Genomic DNA, 22,578 nt, shown 5'->3' with positions numbered 1-22,578 from the left:
CTTTTGTAGTTAGTTAGGGACACATGACTAAGTTTCAAGCAAAGATATAAAAAGAAAAGAAAACAAACAAACAAAAAACAACCCTCTGAGTTCATGGCTATATGTAAAAGAGAAAACTGTAATTGCTTTTTTAGATAGTTAATTCTTTTTCACTAACTGCCTGGTGTACACCTTTATTCACTACTATGACTAAATGACAAAGTCTTGTTTAACCTGGGAACTTTTTTTATGTCCAATTTTTTTTCTGATAGGATCTGCTCCATATCTTATTGAAATACCTTCTCATATTATCTTTGTCTTTTTTTTATGCTCTTGCTCAAATAAGGCAAAGTATTGTCTTCATATCTGGATCATTATCGTTCAATGTTTGTGGAAGGCTTTGCTCCTTTCCTATACTCTGTCAGGGGTAGATCAATGCTCCCACTGTGTTCTGCTACTGCTCCACACTTCTGACATCGCAAGTTACCACACTGCATCGCACTTGTCTAAGGTGGAAAAGGGCAAATACCTCTTTGTTCTGTATTTATCCCTGGTTTCTAATGTAGTGCAGGGCACATAGTAAGTTTTTAATAACTAACTAATGAATATCTAACCTGATATTCATTAGTTAGTTAGGTATACATGTTTATGCCATAAAGAGGTAAATGACTTACCTGTTTCCTTTCTATAGCAAGCTGAATTCATTGTCTAGCAATAATGAATCATAATCTCTCATCACTCAGTTTTATCACAAGAGCAGTCTCTTTCTCTAAAGGCATGTGGTCAAACAGCTCCTCTGAAGGTGTATTTCTCTACTTAACTTTCTTCTCTTGCATTTATGTCTATTCCCTTCCCTTCCCCTCTTCATTCTTGAAGTTGTTACAGCTTCAATAGACTGAACTACCTCTTACAGTTTCCTTCCCACTCCTTACATCTTGACAAATATTCCTTCAATTAAATATACACAAAATAATCTTATTATGATAGTCCCATCTGTTTCCTGATGAAAGCCTGATTAGTAAGCAAGTTATAATAAGCAAGTTTTAAATTCTCCCAGCATTTCTAGCAATCTATCTGCATTGTGACCCATTTAGTCTGCCTTCACTCATTATGCGGGTTGGGTTACCCACACTTCCATCACAAGTCAGTCCCTACACTTGTGCTTTGGGTCCAAATCCACTTATACTCAATGATGTCTAATTATTTCTCTTCTCTTTTATGCATCACTATTTTCTCTTTTATTTCATATATATCATGGTGTTATACCTCCCATCTGTGAAATATCATGACTCAATCCTATATTGCCTTACATTTAGTGCCTTATTTTTCTGCTCTTTTTGTGTGTGACACTGTCTAGAAGTTTGCCAATATTCTTAAATATATCTTCATCCTCCAAATTCATACTTAAACCCACTCCATGAAGACAGCTCTCTTCTTTCAAAGTCAACAATAAACTCCATATTGTTCAGTTGAAAGGTTAGTTTACAGTTTATGTTAATTGAATTATCATCAGTATTTGCAACACATGATCACTTCCATATTCTTAAAAATATTTGCTTTACTTGGTTTTTATGACTCCATGTCTTTGAGATCTTTTTATTTCTCACTGACTATTCCTACTCATTTTCTAAGTGATATTTTCTATGTCATGTTTGTAATATTGACCAATGTATACTTCTCATATTTATATTTTCTGCTCAGACCACTCCTTTGAAGTACAAATACTTACATGTTAAATGCTTCCTCAACATATCTATTTGTTTAGATATCTCAAACTTAAGGTTGGAAAAGCAATGCCTCCTGCTTTCCTCATCATGTGTGGAATTTATTGAGGCAATCTGTAATCATCTTGGTACCTCCCTTTTTCACATATAAAATCATTGTTAATGTTTTAGAAGAAATAATTAAATTTTACAGATGCCAGCTGCCTTAATGATCCAATAGTAAATCTACAATTTTGTATTATTGTCAATATTAGTTGAATGAGCAAGTCTAATTTAAATCAGATAAATGTGTCCTATATTTTTGACTCACATGTTTTCAAGCCCATTATAAATTTGAATTAATCTGTAAACCTACAGCTTGCAATTGGTCACAATGACATTTTCAGTACATCTCTAGTGTGGTTTCTGTATAAAACATAAAAATTTTAAGAAATAGCATGTAAATATTTATTTAGTGATGTTGTGTCATAATATGATAATTTCTTAAAATTTAAAGACTCATGTAAAAATCATTATAATCTACCCTGTATTTATTATTCTAAGTATAATTGGGATAAACATATGCTTAATTTTTTTTACTTTTTAAAAAATATATTTTATTGATTTTTTTTTTTTTTACAGAGAGGAAGGGAGAAGGATAGAGAGTTAGAAACATTGATGAGAGAGAAACATCGATCAGCTGGGGATGTGCCTACAACCAAGGTACATGCCCTTGACCGGAATCAAACCAGGGACCCTTCAGTCCTCAGGCCGACGCTCTATCCACTGAACCAAACCAGTTAGGGCTTACATTTTTTATTTTGAATAGTTTTTTCTTTGTCTTTCAATCTGTACATTTTTTATTTAATGTGTATGATAGTTCTTAAGCTTTGTTTCCTGGAAATCACTACTCGCATATTAAGCAGGTCTTGTGTTTTATTTTCTCTCTGTCATGAAAAACTCTATAGTACATTCAATCCATATGTGCCTGCTAAGTGTCCAGAGTTTTCACTCCATGCTACAAGAGGGCCAAAGAACAACTGATAACCATATCTTCCAGGATCTCACAATGTAGTGGAATTAATACCTCTCCTAGCAAACTTATTTTTCTTTATTGATTAAGGTATTACCTATGTGTCCTTTTGCCCCCTTCCCGCCCCCCTCCACCCCACCCCCACCACCGCTCATGCCCTTGCTCATGCCCTCACTCCCCTAGTGTCTGTGTCCATTGGTTATGCTTATATACATGCATGCAAGTCCTTTGGTTGATCTCTCCCCAGTACCCCCACCCTCCCCTACCTTCCCTTTGAGGTTTGATGGCATGCAGTCTTTTTTACTGGTCATCAAAATGGATTAAATTAGCCCCTTAATTATTTTAAGTAAATGCCTTACTAGTAATTTTCTTTTGTAGGAAGTGAGGAGTGATTTATGAATCCACATTTTGGTAATTCCAAACTATAGTCCTGTTAATTAGAGAGTCTTTTAATGATCAGAAACATCCTTTCTGTGATCCAAATTTCAAACAGTGCAAGCTGTGAAGTTAAGTGAGCAGAATCTTCACTATGGTAAATGTCAAGGATTTTCTCTTAATGCTCAGGTCCCTAAGTGAGTCTCTTCATTTAATCCAAGTAGAAAGCAGCTGATCTTATTATTATTATTTACCTTTGAGAGCTTTGAAATAAAATCATTCATCCAATTATGTCTTCTATGCATAGAAATATGATAGGTTAAGGAGCATGAGGTAATTATAATAAACTAGAGGCCTGATGCATGAAATTCGTGCAAGATTAGGCCTTTGCAGCCATGGCGGCTGCCTGGAACCCTCAAAGCCACTGCAGCTACCTCAATCCCATGACTGCAGCCCAGGATTCATCTGGGAGGACGTTCGAAAGGATGTCCGGACTATTTAACATATTACACTTTTATTATTATAGATGGGGAGTAACAGCAAGGCCTGTTTGTTAAGACTTTTTATGGTATCCCTTTGTCTTCCGAGATAAAGAATAGGGAGGGCACCTCTCTCATGAGGTTTTTATAAAATTGCCTTTTTGGCCCAGCCAGTGTGGCTCAGTGGTTGAGAGTCGACCCAGGAACTAAGAGGTTAGGGCACATTCCCAGTCAGGGCACATGCCCAGGTTGTTGGCTTGATCCCTAGTAGGAGGCCTGCAGGGGACAGCCTATTTGTCATTGATTTTTATGATGTTTCTCTCTCATAGATGTTTCTAGCTCTCTATCCTTTTCTCTTCCTCTCACTAAAAACATATTTATTAAAAATTGCCCTTTTATTTATTAAAAATTTGAGATATCCCACAATTAGATTCTGATTTGACTCAGAATTTATAATTAGATTTGTTAATCCAATAAACAAAATATGAAAGCTACAGATGATGATGATAATGATGATGATATCCATGAAGATGGTGAAGGCAATCTTTCCTTGAATCTGTAGTCTGGCCAACACTGTATGGTTTTATGTAAATAATTTCATTTAATCCTAAAGACAGTTTTGAAAGGTACTTCTTTCTTTTGGTTTTATACATGAAGACACCGGAGCTCAGGGAGTTTAATAATTTTATTCAAGGTCACAAAGCAAGTGACAGGAGTCAAATCTGAAAGCTCTTACTCCTAGTGACAAACTTGCCAGTCTACAGTGAAGGTGCTCTCCATCTATTCATAGATCATAATTTAAGGGAAAACTATTTTGTCATTAGCATTTTAATCTTATATTGGTTAGATAACAACATTTAGGATTTATCCCAGAAAGTCTGTAATTCAACTGACTTAATTTAGTTTAGGAGTGCTATTTATTGACAAAGTTCTCTTAGAAATTTACTGACAAGACACTAGCAAGAGTTATCAGCAAAAGTTGAGTACAACTCACCAAATTGCACTTTCCCCCATTTGTTGTTTTCAAGACATTTTAAAGTCTTCATTATTTGTGAGAGAAAACAATGAGGATATATGTGTGACACGACATTAAGAAAAATATAAAGAGAACACATAAGAGCAGGACCAATTTTCCAAATATGATAACCTATAAACTGGGAACAATTTTGCTTTGGTGGATTTGTTTGTTTGTTTGTTTGTTTTGGGAAGGTTAAAATTAGGCCTCTCTCTCTCTCTCTCTCTCTCTCTCTCTCTCTCTCTCTCTCTCTCTCTCTTGGCTCTGATGTTCTGTGAAATGCACATGTGCTTATTTTTTTGTATATTCTTTTATTTGAAACATTGAAGCATAGTTAGGTTTTTGTTCCCCCTTGAAGCCACAGATATCTTTTCTGTTATTTTAATCTGCAGTCAATTTTTATCACAACAAGGGAATTGTGAGCAACATTAAATCACAATGCACAAGGGATATTCAGCTCAGGGTATTCAGATGGGAAGTGCTGACTTCCCTTTGTGGATTGGATTTGCAAACTATAGCCTCCTATCTCTCCTGCCTGGTGAGCATCCCTTCCCCCCAGCATTAGGAGAGGGAAAGAATTTCCTAGAGCTTGGGAAGAACAGAGTAAAGGAAAGAATCAGCTGCTTATCTGGCTTCAGGAGTGGATCCAAGATTCATTTTCCATAAAAATAATGTAAATAGCGAGCAGGAGTGGCCAAAGCAATTCCACTAGTACAAGAAGTGGACAGAATAGTTAAACTTATTTTAACGGGGTAAGCTTTCCTTCCTGTGTGCTTATCCTTACTTCTAAGGGAAAAGAAATTTCTGAGGGACAAGCCATTAGAGGCTAAATTGTATGATAGTAGTAGAAACTTCAAGCACTAGAGAGAGAGCCATTTCATCATTGCAAGGTGTTTCATTGTGATCTTTTTCTCTTTCTGCTCCTCCTCTATCATCATCACCCTAAAAATAAGTAACCCCAACTGAGCCCTTTCAGTGCACCAGGCATTATTCTAAGTGCTTTAGCTACTTGAGATTACTCAATTATCACAACATTCCTATGAGTAGAAACTTTTCAACACTGTATAGAGAGGAAACTGAGGGACACATAGTGGGAAGAAACTCATGCAAGGTATTAACTTAAAACCAGGCCATCTGACTTGACGTTGTATTCCCGGAGAGGAACTAGCTATTGAGTCTTGAGTCTTGCAGAAGTGAGTTCAAGTATTAACTCCGCCAAGTACTAACTTTGTGACTATGTTAAACCTATGTACGTAGCATCTGGACTCTCAGTTTCTTTATTAATAAAGTGGGATATATAATAATAGCTATTCCTAATAATGTGGATAAGTCATTGTTATTCCTGGCAGTGGAAGTTACTATTAGGATACAAAAGTATTACCTTAATATTATTATTTTTAACCAGAGAGAGTTAAATTTAATATTTCTTGAAGGTCATGCATTGAGAATATTTTGCTGATTAATTGCTAAGGTAAATGAGAATTTTAACACAAGTGCTTAATTAATTTAGCTAATTAAACAAACCTAGACATTACTGGGAAGAAAGCAAGGCAAGATTCCAGATTCGACTTTTTTAAATTCCACTCTAAAGACTCTGACAACCTTCTCTTTCCTTTGTCTTGCTTTCAATATATTGCTTTCCACTCATCCCCACTTTTTTTATTTTCCAAAGGTAATAACCTTAAAAGACTAACCCTTTGTGAAACAGAACTTAAGATAATAGCAATAGAAATACAAACAATAATGGACATTTCATTATTGTTTGTGAAGCATTTTCACTTACATGATCATTTTCAATTGTAAATTAATAAGTAAACCATGGAAACACATGATGTCAATATAGGCACGATGGTCATGTTGTTAAGTCCAACTACTTCAAGTAAATTTTGGGGTTTGACAGTATAAATTCTAATAATGTTTAGCTCATGTCTCAGTAAAGGTCACTAACATGTTATCTTGTATTTATTTAAGTTTCTGACTAGATTTGCAATGTACTCAGTTATGAAGGTTAGCAAATTCCAATCCTCACCTAACCTTTCCTCTAGATATAGTCTAATAAAATAAGGTTTAGAAAATTTAATTCTTTCTCTGCCAATGTGTAGAGTGGGAAAAACAGGTTTCAGATCCAACTTCTAACCCCAAAGCCCAACATCACATTTCCCAGTATAGAGAAGTGTTAGGATGCACAGCTAAAAATCTAACATCTTGATTTAATCAAAGCTCTTCTATAGAATGAGTCTGTAATGAACATTGCAGGAACAACCTGTCTGGTTCATGTCCTAATGAAAAATTTAATTGTGTTTATTGTATATACTGATCTCCACATTTAGCACCAAATGAGATTGAATGTATACAATCCTTAACCCTCATGTACTTAGCAGTAGAATGTAAAATCCCAGCTAACAATTCTAAAATTGAGAAAAAGATTTTCAGTTTAAATTCCATGTGTGTATATTTCAGTGTAGGGTAATTAATTACATAAAATGATTATAGCTATAATATAGCCAGTTCATCTATTGACTTTAACACATAAGAGCATATATATTTGCTCAATTAATGCTCAGCATCATGTTTTACATGTCCCTAATATTTGAACAAAAAAATTTCCTACATGAAAAATATGTTGAGAAAGACCTACAGAAATAGGGATATTTTAACATTGGATTCTCCTTCCTATTAAAAAAAAAATGAGTTTCCCCCACCATATGAGGGGAACAGAATTAGGTCTGGCTAGAAATTTTCATCAATAAAATTAAAGAAACAAAATGAACACTGGCGTTCTGAGTTATGTAAATGACCATGGGACAAACTGCCAATGGACTATAAAACTAAAAGATGATTTTACTAAAGAGAGAGATAATTTTTCTTTAGAAACTTTTCCTAGAGGTACTATGCCAATTTAAAATTACTATGGCTTAAATTAGAGATGAAGAAAAATTTTGTAATGAATTATAGTCCATTTCATTTCAGCAAATTGGTGACGTCAGTCCTTTTGGAAAGAGAAAATACAAATCTTTACATTATCACCTGGTCATCCGCATGTTTTTATATTAAGAGCGGATGGCATGATTTATCAGGCAAAGCAAAGGTTTAATATCAAAGAGAGAGCAGTGTTCCACTGTGAGAGCTCTATGACTTATGAAATGCATGATTCTAAAGCTGTTTCAAGTCATTGTTGCCAACATGCAAATTAAAAGCATATAAGTAGGTGAATAAATAAATAAAATGCGTCTTAGCTTCAATAATTTTATTAACCTCAAGTCATTCAAATGTGAAGTTGGAAGGGGATAAGCTGTCTAACCTTGCAAAACTGCTGAGGAAACAAACTAGCAGTTTGCTGACATGTCATATGTGATCAATTAGTTAGTTTCCTATTGCAACTGTTCACTTTGGGCATTCTAGTCCCATTCACATTTCAGTATCTCACTTGAACATGCCACCCCGAATTCCAAGGACACATTTTCCCCCTTCGTCGTATTTTCTATATGCAGAAGTCCGTTTTCCCTTAATTTGTACTTACGTGTTTGGGAGAAATAGAATGCACAAGAACAGCAGAGTCGATTCTCAAGGTGAATAGAAAATGAATAATGGAAAATAAACAAATGAGAATTAGCTTTCTTAAAACGAGGAATTTTTAATTCCTCATTTAAAACATTTATAGATTTCAGAATTGAGAACTATATTGGTTAAACATCAGGAAGTCAAAGGAGAAAATTAATCAGCAGACACACGATACACAAAACACACAGCACAGATCAATTTTGTTTATAGACTTATCGAGATTGCTGTTGCCTTTTTCTTGAGTTATATTTAACATTTAATTGAGCCATATGAACCTGCCATTTTGGGTTAAAAAGAATTTTAAATAGCAGTTTCATATGGTTTAACTAGCAGATGAAATAGAGCTGTTTTCAAGAACCTTCATAAAGATAAAAGCTGTTCTTTCTGAATGGATTTACATAAAAGGTGATTAATATAATTTGTAAAATTTTAGGACATTTTATTTAATTTTAACTAATGTTTCTTCATTTAGTTCAATGTATATTACTTAGTACTTATGTGAGAATTGGAAAAAACTATTTAACAGAACAGTTGATATAACTGCTCTCATAAAGCTTATATTCTAGTGGTTGAGGGAAAATTTAAGATACTTAAATAAAACAGATATATAGTTTGCTATAAAATGAAAAGTGACAAGGACACAAATAAAGCAGGGACAAGGATTTTGTGTGAGTGGGATCACAATGAAAAACGGTGGTCTGTTAAGCCCTCAGAATGCCATGGACTGCTGCAGTGCATGCTCGGTGTCACTGATCTGCCACTCAACCAGCTGACATGGGTCAGAGGCCATTTGCAGCTCCCACAGAGTCCGTGGAGTCTCATCTTTCAACTTTCCTGAGTCCTGAACCAAGAGCTCAGGGTACACAGCAGCTTCTTCTGTTGAAGTTAGAGACCGTGAGCAATAGACATGGGTCTCCATGGTTCACATGTGTTCCAGTTTGCATTTGCAGGTTTTGGTTTGTTCTTGAAGGCTCTACTCTGAGCTTGCTCACCTTGTTTCGCTTTCACCTTTCTTATTGACTTCCGGTCCTGGTGTCCTATTGTGGTTTTAGGCTCACTACCACATATAAACGCTTTTCATAGACTACTTTACTGGCTCTCATATTGTGAGAGGTTTAGTCCCTAAAATAAATCCCATAGTCCATGTCATTTTGCACTGGTTTTGTTTTCTTTTTTGAATACCAATTAAGACACTAATCAATCTCTGATATCTAAGAAGCCTCTCAAATGTAGAATATCCACACTTGAGTTCCTGATGCCTTCTAGCACAGACTTGCTTTCTTCACAGTCTTATTCAACACAGTTAATGACAACTTTATTCTTTCTGTTGTTCAGCCAAAAGCATGGAGTCATCTTTGATGGTTCTCTTTTATGTGCACCTTGTCATCTGGAAATCCTGGCCGCTCTATCTTTAAGGTATATCCAGTACATAAGTCTGTTGTTCTTTCCTTCTTTGGAATTCCACTGTGGCCCATGCCACCATCATGTCCTACCTGGTTCAGTTAAGATCATCCATAGAGACTCAGTGCAGATAAAAGAGAGTAGGGATCCAAGAGGTACTTCAAGTTTTTGAGAGTAGTCAATGGAAAGATCAGTGAAGGAACCTGCGAAGGAAGAGCCACAAGGGTGTAAATTCAAGTAAACACAAGACCCTAAAAATCCACCTGAAACATCCAACAAACAGGTGATTTGAGGAGAGAAAATGATCATTTGCCATCTCTCCCCAGGACTAATGAAACTACTTCACTGGGAATGTGGGCTTTAGTGTTTATTCAGACTTGCCTACCAAGGTATAATAAAGAATGCATGGCAGAGCCATCTATATAGCATTATTCAGTGGTAGAAATTTCTGAAATAGATTTTTAATGTTATTTTATTAGAGTGGATTGCAGGATGATGTTTGATGTAAAAATCAAAATTGTTACAGTGAACATCACTCTCCACATTTCTATGGATATTTCAATAATGTTCAACATCACCTTGAGATCCTTATTTACTAAGCCCACAGGTCAGTGGAAAAGCTTACCAAGAATTAAGGGGGAAAAATGCCTGTATTGAAAAAGCCATCTTCAATTTTCCTGCTCCTGAGCTCATTGTTTGCTAGTAAATAAATACCTAACAACTCACGCCATATGAGTGATCAGTTACCATTTGCCAGTTGCTCTTACACATAACAAGCTATTCCACAGACTGAGCTTCTATTTCTAGCTCCGCAGATGAGTCACTTAACCTCTTTTTACCCTACAAAGACAGAAGTACATTATTCCTTGGCATACCTCGTAATGTGAATATTGGTGAGATAATATTTGCAAATCTAATTGAATGTCTCACATACAACAAAAGGTGAAATTAGATACTTCCTGTGGGTTTGCATGTGTAAGGGCTGAAGGGAGATTATTATTATTTTTTTCAACTGGAAAGGAAACCCAATGCTATATGTTTGCCCAACTAAAGCGTTAAGGAAAGTGCCATGTGTTCCTAGAAATTGCTAGTGACTAGTGATACTCTCACTAGGCATATATATGTATACCTATCTTAAATACACACATGAAATGATTAAAGTAAACCTGAGAATCTGGTTCTTTGGAAAACAATTTTCATACTTTTGTCGTGGTTTATGCTACGCATTATATTATGCTATCCAGGTAATATGCCTGGGAATTACTCGAGTCCTTTTCTTTCACTCTCCACATTTACTCCCTCTCCAAATCTTATTACTCTTTCTCCTCAGCATCTTGCTAAATACCTATATCACTACACTGAAGCTGTTTTATTTCAGACTGCCACTATTTTTTTAAATGTTCACTCATGTGGTCATCTCCCATCTGATCTCCTGGCCTACAGTCTTATATTTCTCTATTTCTTCATCAATACGCGTGGTATACACAGTCCACCTAGTTTGGTCCCTGTTTCTTTTATCTAATCCTATGCCTGCCGCTCCCCAAATAAAGCTTTTGTTCCAGACATGCTGAATTACTTAGTGCTATTTTGCATTTCTGACTTTCAATTACTTATTACCTGAGACATGTCTTCCTTCTACCATGGAAGACAGCAGAGTATAGTAGACAGGAGCTAAATTTTTAATAGCTAAATACAGTATAATGGATGTGTATCAGGTGGGAATACTGAGAGGTCTCTACTCAGGGGTGCAGTTGGTCTGTATTAACATATCTGCAACTTCTCTTTTATTTCTAACAAATAAATTAATGACTTTTTTTGAGACTGATAGTTCTATCTATAATAATAAAAGCGTAATATGCAAATCAACCTAATGGCCTATTGGATGAAGCCAAAGTCAGGGCTGCAGCCGCGGGATCAAGGCAGCTGCCACAGCTGCGAGGGAGGGATCGAGGCAGCTGCTGTGGCTGCGAAGGCCTACTCTTGCACGAATTTCGTGCATCAGGTCTCTAGTGTACACATATAATGACGACCATGTTACCTCTAATATTTTTTTAATTTATTAGGCATGAACATTCTGTATCCCTCTGATAGTGACATTCTGAAAAGGTAGAAGTTTAGATTCTAACAATGAATGGTGGGATTAAGTGGAGATAAGTGTTTGTAGGCTCCTTAGAGCATGATTTCAAAATTGGAGAAAATGTAGTGATGAACAAGTATGGTACACTTAAAGCATTTTATTTTTTTATATTGGAAAAATATGTTGATCTAATTTAATAATACTAATAAATTATATATGTGTTACATGTAACACATACACATATGCTATTAAAATAGTCCCACAAAATATGGCAATAGAGCAAAATATATTTTCCCAACACAAAGTTGATTTTTATAAAAACTGATGCTATGAAATCAAAGTCTGGATTCAGAATTTGCTCCATTATTCAGTGATTTGATAAGCACAGTGTGAAGTGCTTTACAAACATCAATTATCTCCCTTAATTCTCAGGACAACCACTGGGGTTGGTACTATAATTAACTCCACTCTGCTGGTGATAAAGTGACTTATAGGACATGTACATGATACACGTTCTGTTAATAAAGTTTGCTTTTTCAACATGTGGTAAGTTTAAAAATGTTTTTAGTATTTTATAATATTTGTATAAATATTTTAATTAAAACTCAGAAAGAATGGGTTGATTACTAATATTCAATCACATGCTTTAATTCCTGACCTCAGGGATTAAATTTAGAAAGATAAATTCTGCCCTAGCTGGTTTGACTCAGTGAATAGAGCGTCAGCCTGTGGCCTGAAGGGTCTCATGTTTGATACTGGTGAAAGTCACATGCCTGGGTTGTGGGCATGATCCCAAGTAGGGGTTGTACAGGAGGCAGCCAATCAATGATTCTCTCTCATCAGTGTTGTTTCTATCTCTCTCTCTCCCTTTCCCTTCCTCTCTGAAATCAATTATATATATTTAAAAAGATAAATTCTTACAGAATTATTTGAAATCAATATAACACAATGGTTGTGCTACCTAATAATAGACAAATATGCAAATTGACCGTGCCTTCGCTATGCCCATGATTGGCCAGGAGGCGCGGGGGGGCGGGACTCGGGGTGGCCGGGGTAGCTGATTGGGCCGGCGGGAAGCTGAGCTGTGTTGCCAGCAGCGGCTCGAGCACAGCGTCTGCGCCATGGCTGTGCTGCGGCACAGAAGGGGCCTCTGGGGCAGCGAGCTGATGTCCCGCCACACGGACCATCAAAAGCGGGGGAGCTAAGTGCCTGTCCGCTCAGGCAGCAGGCCTTTCAGAAGCCTCTGCCAGGCCGGAGGCTTCTGAAAGGCCTGGCGCACCAGCGATTGAAAGGAAAGCGTGGGAGCTGGATGCCTTTCTGCTCAGGCACCAGGCCTTTCAGAAGCCTCCAGCGCCTGGTGCACCAGCGGACAGGCACCCAGCTCCCCGTGATCGAAAGTGAAAGCGTGTAGGGGACCCTACACGTGCATGATTCAATCATGCACTGGGCCTCTAGTGTGCTATAATGTCAGACATTCAGATTCAGATTCTATTATTTGATAATTTAGTAACTAATCCTATTTCACTGATGGTCACTTTCATCATCTGTAAAATGAAAATAATAATATTTCAATTTTACACATTTTTGAGCAATAAATGGTTATCATTAATATTAATGAACTTTTGCCGGGGCCGGTTTGGCTCAGTGGATAGAGCGTCGGCCTGCGGACTCAAGGGTCCCGGGTTTAATTCCGGTCAAGGGCATGTGCCTTGGTTGCGGGCACATCCCCAGTGGGGGGTGTGCAGGAGGCGGCTGATCGATGTTTCTCTCTCATCGATGTTTCTAGCTCTCTATCCCTCTCTCTTCCTCTCTGTAAAAAATCAATAAAATATATTAAAAAATATTAATGAACTTTTTATAGAGATGCAACAAAATGTAAAAACTAAGATAGGCATATCTTTAAAAATTGGATTTCAGATTCTAACTCTGCCACTTACTAGTATAGCTAGATAACCAGGGGTATCATATAAAGGCATAAACTTTGCCTAATTTAAAAATGGGTTAATTTATCTAATAAAAGTTGTAGAGCTAATTAGCACAGACTTGAAACCTGAAATTCAAATTTCAAAAGATCTTTCAGTCTTCATGGCTCAAATACTTTCTAATTAAGCAACAAAGATTGGGAATACAAGATTTTGCTGAACAAAGTTAATTCAAAATTGCCTAGGAGTTGGTGAGAATTTACTTTGCTGAAAAAAAGCCAAGAAATAAAGGCTGATATATTTTTTTAAATTTTTAATAATTTTTATTTAATTTATTGAGATGACATTGGTTAATAAAATTAAATAGATTTCAGGTATACAATTCTATTATACAGCATATGTATATTGTATTGTGTGTTCACCACCCCAAGTCAAATCTCTTTCCATCACTGTTTATCCCCTTTACCCTCCTTTATCTCCCCCATCCCCTTTCCCGCTTTTAATTACCACAGTTTTGTTTGTGTCAATTAGATTTTTTTTTTTACTGCTTAATCCCTTTACCTTTATAACCAAGTTCCAAACTTCCTTTCCCTCTGACAGCTGTCAGTCTGTTCTCTGTATCTATGAGTCTGTTTCTATTTTGTTTGTTAGTTTATTTTGTTCATATAAGTGAAATCACATGGTACTTGTCTTTCTCTGACTGGCTTATTTCACTTAGAGTAATACTCTCCAAGTCTATGCATGCTATTGCCAAAAGTCAGGTTTCCTCTTTTTATGGCTGAGTAGTATTCCATTATGCAAATGTACCACAGCCTTTTTATCCACTCATCTACTGATGGGCACTTGGGCTGCTTCCAAATCTTGGCTATTGCAAATAATACTGCAATGAACAGAGAGGTGAATATAGTCATTTTTAATATATAAATATATATTTTTATTGATTTCAGAGAGGAGGGGAAAAGGAGAGATAGAAACATCAATGATGAAATCATTGATTAGCTGCCTCCTGCACGCCCCCTACTGGGGATTGAGCCCTGCAACCCCAGCATGTGCCCTTGACTGGAATCGGACCTGGGACCCTTCAGTCTGCTGACCGATGCTCTATCCACTGAGACATACCAGCTAGGGCCATATATTCTTTTGAATTTGTGTTTTGGGTTTCTTTGTATATATTCCCAAAAGTGGAATCGCGGGGTCATAAGGCAGTTCCATTTTTTATTTTTTGAGGTAACTCCATCCTGCTTTCCACAGTGGCTGCACCAAACTTCATTTCCAACAATGCAGAGGGTTCCCTTTTCTCCACTTCTTCCCTAACCCTTGTTGTTTGTCAATTTATTGGTGATAGACATTTCAACAGGTCTGAGGTCATATCTCACTATGATTTTAATTTGCATTCTCTGATGATTAAGGACATTGTGCATTTTTGCATACATCTATTGGCCATCTGTATGTCCTCTTTGGTGAAGTGTTTATTCAGGTTCTTTGCCCATTTCTTAATTGGATTGTTTGTTTTTTTGGTGTTGAGTTTTATGAGTTCTTTATAAATTTTGGATATCCGACACATCAGATTTATCAGCAAATATGTTCTCCCGCTCATTGGGTTGTTTTTTCATTTTGTTGATGGTTTTACGGTACTGGTATAAAAACCGATATAAAGATCAATGGAATAAAATAGAAGCCCAGAAATAAACCCATGTCTTTATGGTCAATTAATATTTGGCAAAGGAGGCAAAAACATACAATGGGGTAAAAAATAGTCTATTTAGTAAATGGTGTTGGGAATATTGGACATATACATGCAAAAAAATAAAACTATACCACTTTCTTACACCATACATAAAAATAAACTTAAAATGGATTAAAGACTTCAATTTTAGACTCAAGATAATAAAAATCCTAGAAGAAACCACACATGTTAAGATCTTGGATATTTCTCATAGCAATATTTTTTTCTGATATATCACCTCAGGCAAGGGCAACATAAGAAAAAATAAACAAATGGTACTACATTAGCAGGACTAATATTTTTCAAATCTGCATCACAGGGTGCATATTTCTGTCCTCAGGCAAGATAAGACATGGCAACTTTGTTCAATTGCAGAGTGAAATGTGGTTTTAGAAAATCATTGTTCAGAAAATGGAATTATCAAGTGCATCACAATTTTTTGTACTACTTATTTTTACTGCTCCAAATAGGGTCTGTCAAACACTGTGTAATATGTTCATGTCTTATGTACTTATCTTCCAACTCATTTTTGCAAATGTGTAGATAATAAGATTTATTAGTGTGTTTTTTGTCCCTACTGGCAGATTACAAGTGCTTACTGAATAATTGCTTTAGGGAAATGTCAGGCCTGGGCCACATTATGCTCAAATTAATATATTAGCCTAGAAAATTCCCCAAGCTTATTGAGTGACAACAACTTCGTTTTTTAAAACAACTTTAGCTCCATTCCTCTACGCAGATTGGCTAAATAGAGTTAGCTGTCAGTGGAGAAATTTTCAAACAATCTTTGTGGACATATGACAAGATGGATGATGTATCTTGCAGGTGGATGATGATCAGGTTCTTTGTGTCAAGAAGGAAGACAATAAAAGTGATTGCATTCTTTAGGAAAAATCAAATAAAGCAATTTTCTTTGCCTTTATGAGAATGATTAAGTCATTAGTCAAGTTGAAAAATACAGGGCACATTTTGTTTCTATACCATAGTTGAAAAATTGGTTTTAGAAATTGACATAGTGCTGGGAACTCAACATATCATGTATTATTCTGGCTGTAACAACCAGTATCTAGAGGTGGGAGATAGAGCACAGGTGGGGCCACAGTCATTACAGAATTCTACTCTAAATTTATTTGTGTTAAAATATATTCTTATTTTTAAGAGGTAAACCTAAACCTTTAAAAATTCCAGAAGTTTGTAGAAATTTATAAAAAATTTAAGAAAAGTTTTACTTTGTCCATTATTTGTTCACTCAACAAATACCTACTGTGAACTGACTATATATCATGCTATGTGTTAAGCAATCAGCATTATTTCTGTTTATCTTTATGGTTTCAACATAAACATGACTTTCACAAAGAAACCTTCCTTGACTCATATTTAGCTTAATGCCTACGATGTATTCGCATATACTCTTTAATACTCATTCATATATTTTATTGTTAATGCTTAAATAATGTCCATGTTTGGAAAACTATAAACAGGAACAGAGAGAGTCAGTCTGGTGTAGGGTTCCAGGAAATGATACCAGACAAGAGATGGGAACTGGCTTTTGAAAGGTCCTCCATATGACTAAGGAATTTTGAATATATATATATATATATATATATATATATATATATATATATATATATATATATTAGAAGCCATGATCCCGGCTCAGGCTGGCACTCCCGCTGTGGGAGCACACTGACCCCCAGGGGGCAGTTCCTGCATTGAGTATCTATCTCCTGGTGGTCAGTGCATGTCATAGTGACTGGTCGTTTTGCTGTTCGGTCCATTTGCATATTAGCCTTTTATTATATAGGATATATATATATATATATATATATATATATATATATATATATGCATTTTTCTAGATACATTTTATATATTGTCTATAGATAGACTTTAAATATATGTGTATATATATATATATATATACACACACACACACTTATGGGAAGCTTTTGAGAAAATAAGTGGGAAAATGATAGGATTGAAGTTAAAATATTAAGTTTTAGAGAGAGAGGAAGGGAGAGGGAGAGAGAGAGAAAAACATCAATGTGAGAGCAAGACATCCATTGGCTGTCTTCTGCACACTTCCTACCTGGGATCAAGCATACAACCCATACATGTGCCCTCACTAGGAATTGAAACAGCAACCTTACAGTGCACAGGATGACACCCAACCACTGAGCTGAGCCACATTGGCCAGGGTGGATTTAATTTTCTTGTGAGTAGCTACTTCTGATACCAAATATCTAAACACTAAATGCCTGGAATTTATGGAAGGTTTAGTCACTTAGACATTTCTGTTTGCATATATGTCCAAAAATCCAATTGGGAATATACATCTATACTAAAAAAGGGTAATATGCAAATTGGTCACGACACCCTCACAGTAATGACCGAATAGGCTGCATGGGGCGACCAGGCCGGCAGGGGCGTTAGTGAGGGACAACGAAACGATTGAACAGCAGGCTGCGTGGGCGACCAGTCTGGCAAATGGGGCAGTGAGGGGCAACCAGGCTGCCAGAGGGGGGCAGTTTGGGGCTACCAGCCCAGCAGGAGGGGCAGTTGGGGGTGACCAGGCTGGCAGGGGGGCAGTGAGGGACAACCAGGCCGGCAGAAGGGGGCAGTAAGTGGTGACCAGGCCAGTGGGGGGGTTGGGAGAGACCAGGCCGGCAGGCAGAGATGGTTAGGAGTGATCAGGATGGCAGGGGAGGCAGTTAGGGGCGACCAGGAAGACAGGCAGGTGAGCAGTTAGGAGCCAGCGGTCCTGGATTGTGAGAGGGATGACTGCCAGTTTAGGCCCAATCCCCGAGGGGTCCTGGATTGGAGCGGGTGCAGGCTGGGCTGAGAGCACCTCCCCCATGCACAAATTTTGTGCACCAGGCATCTAGTTTATAATAATGCCTAAGTTTGAAATTTTTCTAGTTATTATTTTTTAAATTTTATCTATAGTACTTTATTAACTCACCATTTTGAATTACTTTTCACATTTTATATTTTACAGACCATAAAACATTCATGGTGTATAGTGTGATTCTATCTGTTAATCAAATTCATATCACCTGCCTGCAGCTAGACTTTTCTCCAACACATTTGTCAGAAATGTGTTAGTGATTGTTGTTCTCTCACAGTAACTTAAAAGGGAATGCTTACTTTTTAATATGCAATGAAATACATCAAAAAGTTAAGTTGTGAAGTTCTTTTTAACATTTAGATGTTTCTGTAGCAATGCTTTTCCCCACAAGGCTCCTTGTTTCCTCTGAAACATAATTAAATATGAGCACAGACATAGGATAGAGAAAATGAGAGTGTCAATTCCTTACTTTTTGTGATTGGCATTGTTAAAATTAGTAATACATTTTACTGACTGGACAGGGAGTCTGTGAGAAGGAGTCAAGGCAGCTGAGAATGGAACTAATTCACTCATTTGACATTTGTTGAGTATTTGATATACACAAGAAAAATAACAGTTGTTTCCTCAAAGAGCTTTCTGCTTAGTGAGACAAAGAGGAGAAACCTTTGAAATCAAGTGTGGAAACTATATTAATATGGTCTGTAAAATATAAAATGTGAAAAGTAATTCAAAATGGTGAATTAAGTGGCCTGTGGACTTTAGAGGAGGTCCATCAGGGGGTGGTATTAGAGCTATGGCATCAGCATGTTCAGGAGCTCATCATGCAGAGCCTGAGAGGGAGCGCCAGAGAATAGCATCTCTGACATTATGGACAAGTGGAAATACATATTAGGTTCCAAGAAGTGTAATGTGTATGTGTGTTGGTAATAAGGGGCATGTTGAAGAAGTCCTGGGAAAGTAATAAGAGATGAGAATGAAAAGTTAATTCAGAGCCAGAGGTGATGTAAAGCTACCAGAGACGTTAACATAAAGGAGTGTGTGATTTAGGTTTGTCCTAGGAAGGGCAATTTCACACTCATGTGGGGTGTGGATTGGGTGGAAAGAAAATTAGGAACCTGATTAAAAATGGCAGTGGGATCAGTGAAAAACATAAAGATTTAAAAGTCATTCCTAAGATGACTTTGGTGAGTGGATAAGGGAATGTTGGGGGGATGGCATAGAAATGGAGGCAAGAATGATTTAGAGATAACACAAGTAGATGGATGGGCAGTGTGTCATAATCCAAGACCAGAGGACAAATATTAAAACCAGCAAATCTCATGTTGTGGAAGACATAGGATAAGAAGATATTAGAAGTCATTTAGACCAACCTATTTTTTAGATATCCTATGAGAAAGGGACTTTAAAAAAATATGTTTTTCTTAATTGATTTTAAAGAGAGAGGAAGGGAGAAGAGATAGAGAGATAGAAACATCAATAATGAGAGAGAGTCATTGATCGGTTGCCTCCTGCACACCCCCTCCTGGGGATGGAGCCCCTGACTGGAATTGAAACAGTGACCTCTTGGTTCCTGGGTCAACGGTCAACCACTGAGCAACACAGGCCCGGCAAAAGAGGGACTTTTTGAAGTTTAACAACTAGTGGTAACTTCAGTGAAATATTTGAGCCAGGGAAACAAGTATAGACAATCAGATTCACATTCCACTTTGCAGCTATATATGCATAAGAATATATTATTGAGTAGAAGACATTGGGAGGCCTTTCAAATAGTGTTGTAGAAATAGTGACTGGTAAATATCTTAGGAAGATACTATCTTAAAAATTAGCAAAATTAAAAAGTAGATTAACATAACACATAGATTGTTTCATGAAATTGTTTTATTCTCCTGTGGGTCAGAGGATTATTTAGCAAATGTTTGGCTAGTTCACTGTCCCATTGCATTAATTAAGATTATTTTTGTTATATAAGTGGCACCCCCAAATGTACACATTTCCAAATATTAAACAAGCGCCTAGAAGATAGTGCATTTTGAACAACTACTTGTAGAATGAATGAGTGAATGCAAATGAGTGAATTTGTCCAGTTCTCCAGATGCTATCTTCAGACCATTATATAAGTAGCATTTTGAGTTATACATACCAACTCATTAATTCAAATTATACTTCTATTAACTATTTTATCAACTTCATGATTATTTCAGCTGATATTAAGCTTGAAATTTACCTTCTTATCATACTGTTTTCATACTGTGCTCTTGACCCTACATCTTGCAATTAAACAGGATTTATAATAGTAAACATGGCCCTAGCCGGTTTGGCTCAGTGGATAGTGCATTGGCTCAGTGGATAGTGCATCAGCCTGCAGACTGAAAGGTCCCAGGTTCGATTCCGGTCAAGGGCATGTACCTTGGTTGCGGGCACATCCCCAGTAGGAGGTGTGCACGAGGCAGCTGATCAATGTTTCTCTCTCATTGATGTTTCTAACTCTCTATCCCTCTCTCTTCCTCTCTGTAAAAAATCAATAAAATATATATTTTCTAAAAAATAGTAAGCATGACTTTGTTAATTTTTTTTAGTTGAACCTAGCTGCTAGCTGCCTTCCATATACTACTGGCCTCTATTAGAAGAGCATTTTTAGGTTCCTTAAATGTACAATGATATGAGGATAGTTAAGAAAATGAAGGGAAGTACAGGTGCGGTGCACAGAAGTGGAGCAGACTGCAGTCCTTCCAAATATGTTTCATTGCATGGCACTTATTAAAATAAACTATATGCCAGCAATATAAATAAAGATCATTGCATTTTTGTGGCTTAATATTAATAATGAAATAGAATATAAATTCTGGAGTCACACTAACTTCTGTTCATATCCTAGCCTAACTTTGTAACCATTGACAGGTTTCTTAATATCTCTCAGAGTTGTTGTTTTTTTCTTTGAATAATTGGGATAGGCCTATCCTTTGTAGGGCTGTTATAAGAATTAAACACAAAAGCATTTTCCAGAGTGCCTTGCGGTGTGGAATGGAGCAGACCACTTGCTAGAGTATCTCACATATCCAATTCTTTGTGTTGCTTCTCATTCTCTTAGAATCATGTGTCCCAGAAAGTGTCTGATACTGCAGTGTTGTCTTCTCTTCACTAATGACTTTGTTCAATGAAGGACTCTTTTTTGTCAAGAGTCTCAGCAGGTCCACCTCGCTGAACCATTATTACCTAGTGATTGATTCAAATCTATGGCAGTGCTTTTGTTGTTGTTGTTGTTATTGTTAATGTTTATCTAAGAAAACCGACATTTACTTAATATTGCATATATTTGCACGTCAAGTTGTTGGGGAAAATTTCTCCAAAATCTTTACAGTAATTACCTCTGGGTAAGAATTTTTGAGTGATATTTAGTTTCTTACTTACGTTTTTCTAGATTTTTTGAAGTGTTAACATGAGAATGTAACATTTCATAATAAAAATATACTTTCACTTTAAGTCTTTCTAATTGTTCCTAAACTTCGTTTGTGTTTCGGAGTTGCCAGAGGAGCTCTGATAAAATGCAGATGGCTTTCTGGGCTTCACCTCTGACCTAATGAATATCAGAATCTCCAGAGCTGAGCCTAGGAATCTTTTTGTGAAAAGCTTCCCAAATGGTTCCGCTGGAACTGAGTGGTATTTGCCCTGGACTAGCAGTCAGGAGTCTGTGACTTAGAAGCAGCACATTCAGGCTTGGATTCCCCAAGAGAGAATCTCCTTCTCTCTGAGGATGGCAGTCTGCAACTCTAATGAGGATAAATGACCACTTCTCCGCAGTTAGCTGCTGCCCAGGAAATTTCCTAAATGCCAGCACCTTCAGTCATGCCGCTCTGGTTATGGAGAAGAGTTACTGAAGACTTTTTAAAAGGATAGTTGGAATCTGTGACAGAAGGCCTCCGAGCCACATCATCCCGAGGCAATGCTTTTTTCATATTGCTTCTTATTCATGTTATGAAATAAATCTGGAAGCATGATTTTAAAAAAATAAATCCCTATATTTAGATGAATGAGGTTTTCAGTAGCTTTAATGATTTTTGATATGTCCTTGATTATTATTTACCTGTGTGATAGCTTTAAAATTTATATGATAAAATCCTTACTTTCTTTAGGAATTAAATATCATGTATTAGTTGTATAGATATGGTCACAATTATTTATTCATCAAATATTTTATATGTTTTTATTACATATCCTGAACTATCCTAGAGTTGGAAACTCAGTGAAGAACTACCCATCCAATATCATTGTTCTCAGGGCTTTTGTTGGAATAAGAATTTTAGGACAAGATAAATGCTATTAAGTTAATACAGCCAGGTTATATGATACAGGATAATCAGTGGGGATAGATGCCAAAGCAGGTTTCTCTAACATGTGACAACATTTTAGATGGATCTTAAATAATGAGGAGGCAGCCATATGACCATTTGGATGGACATGA

The 22,578-nt window shown here is 36.6% G+C and overlaps 1 protein-coding gene across 1 annotated transcript in view; it reads left to right on the top strand.

Moving 5' to 3' along the window:
* Positions 1 to 22,578, top strand: part of LUZP2 (leucine zipper protein 2) — a gene marked incomplete at both ends in the record, with an annotated part of 306,815 nt that overhangs the window by 183,511 nt on the left and 100,726 nt on the right. The gene's annotated exons all lie outside the window — the stretch shown is intronic.

Source organism: Cnephaeus nilssonii (genome assembly GCF_951640355.1).
Source record: "Cnephaeus nilssonii genome assembly, chromosome: 13".
Classification (NCBI taxonomy): domain Eukaryota; kingdom Metazoa; phylum Chordata; class Mammalia; order Chiroptera; family Vespertilionidae; genus Cnephaeus; species Cnephaeus nilssonii.
This window is presented reverse-complemented; position numbering and strand designations above follow the sequence as displayed.